This window comes from Silene latifolia, chromosome 1 (assembly GCF_048544455.1).
Source record: "Silene latifolia isolate original U9 population chromosome 1, ASM4854445v1, whole genome shotgun sequence".
NCBI classification, from domain to species: Eukaryota; Viridiplantae; Streptophyta; class Magnoliopsida; order Caryophyllales; family Caryophyllaceae; genus Silene; species Silene latifolia.
Genome location: NC_133526.1, coordinates 86,305,282 through 86,310,305, shown reverse-complemented (window position 1 = coordinate 86,310,305; position 5,024 = coordinate 86,305,282). Strand labels below are relative to the sequence as shown.

Sequence of the window (5,024 nt, the reverse complement as noted above, 5' to 3'; positions counted from 1 at the left end):
AAGGACGCGGAAGTTGAGCCTACTCATTATGGAGGGTCTCAATCTTTTTATGATCGTGTGGTGTTAGATGTAAGTTATTTGTCTTAGCTTTTAATTTAATAGTCTTCTAATTTAGTCTCATTAATTATCATGTTTGAGTAACAATTTCCTTGTTTTTTTTTCGGAAGACCAAGAAGAATAAGGGCAAGGTACCCACGATTGTTGATCTCTTTGTTGACACTCACGCAAAGAAGACAAGCAAGGGCAAGTTGATCTTCGCGAAGGAAAAAGATCAACAGTTATATGTAAGTGTCAAAAAATAAAAATTTCTTAATGTGTTAAAGTATATGTTTTATCAATTTTTAGATAAGTAACCTCTAACCATTAATGTTTTATCAATTTTTTAGGAACAATTCCTTGTCCGTAGGAAGAACAACCCGGAAATTGATGACAATGAGCTATGGTTTGATCTTGTTGAGGGGTTCCAAAGAGGAGATGTGTATGGAGCCGGGTCGGCAAAGGAGATTTTCTACCCTCCTACAAGAAGAAGAGGGTCAATTTCCTCCCAACAACAACCTTATACCCCAAGTGTCGTAAGTGTTCTCCAAGCTCAATTAGCCGCCAGGGAGAGGCAGGATGCCGAGAGGGAGAAGCGGGATGCCGAGAGAGATGAAGAAATTCGGAGGATGAAGGAGGAAATGGACCGGATGAACTCCTTCTTCACCAATTGCAACACTGGGTGGCGCCCGCAACCAAAGGATCCTAGAGATCCTAATTATGGAGGTGGTAGTGGAGCGGGAGCAAGTTTCCCTGTTATGTAGTTTTTTAGAGAACATGTTATTCCCGGATAATGTTAGATGACCAAAACTCGTAGTTGTGTGTATGGAACATGATTTTCTTTATCAAGTTTGGTTGTGTTGGCTTCCCATGTGTTCTCTGCTGGAAGTGTTGGTTTATTTGCAGATTTTTACGTATTTGGCTAGGTCAAAAACGATTTTTAGGCTAAAAAAAATGTAAATTTGGCGACGGATACTGGGCAATTGGCGACGGGAAACCGTCGCTAAGCTTCTGATCATGAATTAATTTTAGGGTCATTGGCGACGGATACTGGGCAATTGGCGACGGGAAACAGTCGCCAAAATGGCGACCAAAAACAGTCGCCAAATTGGCGACCAAAAACCGTCGCCAATATTGAATTTTTGGAAGTGACGTGGCTTGAACTATGGCGACCAATGACAGTCGCTAATGTGGCGACTAAACACAGTCGCCAACTTTGGCGACGAGTTTCTGTCGCCCGCTTTAAAAAAATTCCGTCGCCAAAATTGGCGACGAAGTCCAGTCGCCAAAAGCGACTAAACCTAGCTACGAAGTGCGGGCGACGGACCTTAGTCGCTTTATTCTTAATGGCGACTGTTCTCAGTCGCCTTATATGGTCGCCAATTACCTTATTTGTTGTAGTGATCGGTATGCATTGGTCCCAAAAATCACTTGCTCGTGTCCCTTTACCACTAAGGAGGGTACGAATCATTTTTCCAAGGAGACAAGATTCGCATGCTCCATATGATTAGAAATCAAATGGCTCAATAATTCCAGTCAACATTAGCCTTTTAATGCGTTTCTTATTTATGAGACCTAATAAAAAAAAGCAAAATGTACGAATCATTTGGGTCACTTATTATGCGTCTTTTGGATTTATAGATATCTTTAGTTGATTTGGAAGTGTCTAAAACATAAATACCATTTAAAGAAGTGGCTTGGCTCACAGCCAAGTCATTTTAAACAAAATACAATGATTGTTTTTTATGGCAAAAGAAAAATCCTTCTATGTCAAACATAGAAATGGTAATAATGTTTTTTAGACAAAGTGGGTACATAATAACAATTATATAGATGCAACTTAGAATCACTTAGCTAAGGCAATCACATAGGTTCCCTTTGAAATGGCCGCTACTCTAGATCCATTTGCTAATCGGGATCCACGTCACCCTTTCTAAGTGCTTCCACATTACTTATCCCCGACTGGAGTGACATGTCCAACTTTGATATCTGCCAGATACTTGGGGCAATTTTGCTTCCAATGGCACATGACATTACAGTAATGACATTCATTGTAGGATTGGGCATCCTTCTTAGTTTTGGTTGTGGTAGTCTCACTATCCATTTCCAATTCATTATCGGGTTTGGGTTTCTTACTCTTCTTTGCCTTTCCTTTAATAATACCATTACTCCTTTCAGTTGCAAGGACATTCTTGCTAGAACTCTCACTAAATGTAATATTTCTCCTTGCTTCTACAAACAAGGATGCCATAGAATTTGTGGGATTCTCCTCACAAGATCCTCTTACCTGAGATGTGGGCATGAATAGGGAGTGGGAGGTGTGTAAGTGGTAAGGTAGCAAAGATTTTCGTCCTGACCAATGCCAAAGCGTAATTCTCTAGTCGTATCATTGTCATACAAGGAGCATTTTTCATTGAATGATTGGAGCCATAAATTTCTTGGTGATCGATGTGAGAGTATTAGTTGAATCCATTGCGGAAAAATAACTACAAAAACGGATATGAAGGAAATTAATTAACATTTATCGTTATAATACTTGTAAATGTTAATACAAGTGTAGCATTTGTATAGTGACCTCTACCCAACTATAATAAATGATTCCGAGATCGAAAATTCATATTAACTTGGATGTGAGCCTACGGGCCATGTACATCATTACTAATATAACTTGGTGGGTTAACCCTCTTAACCGATTCTACAATTAGAATTCTCGGCCGAAGATTTTACATTAAATTCATCTTTAGCCCGAACTTATTGCGGTTACGGTCGCAAAATACCTTCGTTGAGATCAACCAAATTTTTGAAGTGTAATAACTACTTATTACCCCACTTACCCAATGTCAATAGAAGCACCCCGAAAAATCGTATTGTAGCCCTTATGAAATTGAGATTCATGGGCTCCTACTATTTGGTAAGGCTAAGTCTCAATCTGTAACACCCCCATACTCCGAGTGCCTTACCAGGACCACTCAGGTATGAAGACATCACCATCTCGGTTGCCCGAGGTATGATAATCAAATAGACAAAACAGAAACAACATTTATTATAAGTAGTTTAATGAATAAGTACAATCCTCGAAACCAAACTGAAAGTATAATACATTATTCCAAACTGACTGTTCTCAACTGAAATATAAATAAAACTAGACTACAGCGGAAGACTCTATCGTCATGTCGTGGCCATCCCAGCCTATCCCAAAGATCATCTCTATACTGTTCAATATCTCGCTCACCATCCCCGAATGGATCACCGCAGTTTACAAAACAACACGGGGTCAAGTACTAATCACACAATCAAAATAGATAACAACAATAATAAGGCAAACAGACAATTTGAATCACACACACACACCACCACCAACTCCCATCATCTCAATCTCGATCGTCCACTTTGGACCCAGCCGCGATGGGGGACCGCACCGTTCCCACCTAAGCCCCGCTCATCGTACGAGCGATAACCCTGTCCATTAATGTGCACATCCCCTTTCGTGGCGGGTTCCACGAAGGGCGAAACTAGGGCGTGAGATCACTCCCGCAAGTGACCCCACTCAGCCGAGAACGCATCTCGAGAACCATCACAAACACAACCACAATCACAATCACAATTACAATTACAATCATCATATCAATCAACTAACTACAGCACATCACCAATATCCCATTATGGGACTAATACTGAGTAGGAAATCCTACCTGGAAAGCACAACACGCAGAGACGGTATCTACAATTTGTCTCAAAACGCCTCTTATGAACTCTCCTCCTACCATACAACACATAGATACTACTATTCAATTACTATTCATAAAAACCCCCAATTCCTAAATTAGGGTTTCACTAATCTTAACAAAACATTATATAAATTACATTAAAAGCTTACCCTCGACGCAAGGAATCCAACGACACAAACTACGATGCAAACCGACCGTCTGAACTCCGGGAATTGTCAAGAACGCGATTAGGAAGAAGACAAGTTGCTTTCTCTCTTAAACAGGTTTTAGGTTTTGTAAAAAGTGATTTAGAACAAAGACGAATTGGTTTAAATACCTTAATCGCGTAATTAACAAAACCCGAGAAAACTCCCCCGTAAAACCGGACACTCGATCGAGTACCCAAGGTACTCGATCGAGTACCCCCCTACTCGATCGAGTGCCCCAGCTACTCGATCGAGTGCCCAACAGTCGAAACTATTTTATTTCGCAACATACCCTTACTCGACAGAGTAAGGGCTACTCGATAGAGTACCCCCAAGACCATAAATACGGAGTATTACAGTCTTCCCTCCTTAAAAGGAACTTCGTCCCCGAAGTTCAAACCACTACCAAACAAAGGTACTCCCATAAGCTTCCCGACTCGAAGGTCAAAATAAACACAACGTAAAACATGCTACTAACCCAACTTATCCCGACAAACATACCGACACAACATATACAAGGGGTGTAAAAACTCTTAAAAACTCTCGCGATCATCTCCTACCCCTCTAAAAGAAACAAGGTTACGTCCCCGTAACCATACATACCTGATCAAAAAGGAAAGGGTAACGCTCTTTCATGATATCCTCCGCCTCCCATGTAGCTTCCTCAGTCTCATGGTTAGACCAAAGGATCTTAAGCAACACTGTCTCACCACTCCTGGTCTTTCTAACTTTTCGGTCTAGGATCTGCTTAGGCACCTCAAGGTATGATAAAGACTCATCAAGCTCCAAGCTCTCTGCCTCCAACACATGTGACGGGTCACTCACATACTTCCGCAGCTGCGATACATGAAACACATTATGTACTCTCTCTAAAGCAGCCGGTAAAGCCAAACGATAAGCCACTTCCCCAACTCGCTCTAAGATCTCATAAGGCCCTATAAACTTCTGACTTAGCTTGCCTTTCTTCCCAAATCTCATGACTCCACGCATAGGAGACACTTTCAGAAGAACCTTGTCCCCAACCTGAAACTCTATGTCCCGACGATGTAGATCTGCATAACTCTTCTGTCGATCC

The 5,024-nt window shown here is 41.2% G+C and overlaps 1 long non-coding RNA gene across 1 annotated transcript; it reads left to right on the top strand.

Moving 5' to 3' along the window:
• Nucleotides 1-606, top strand: LOC141596167 (uncharacterized). Its single transcript, XR_012522406.1, has 3 exons — nucleotides 1-69; nucleotides 168-284; nucleotides 387-606. It is a non-coding gene; the product is annotated as an uncharacterized LOC141596167 (long non-coding RNA).
• Nucleotides 607-5,024: the final 4,418 nt, after the last annotated feature.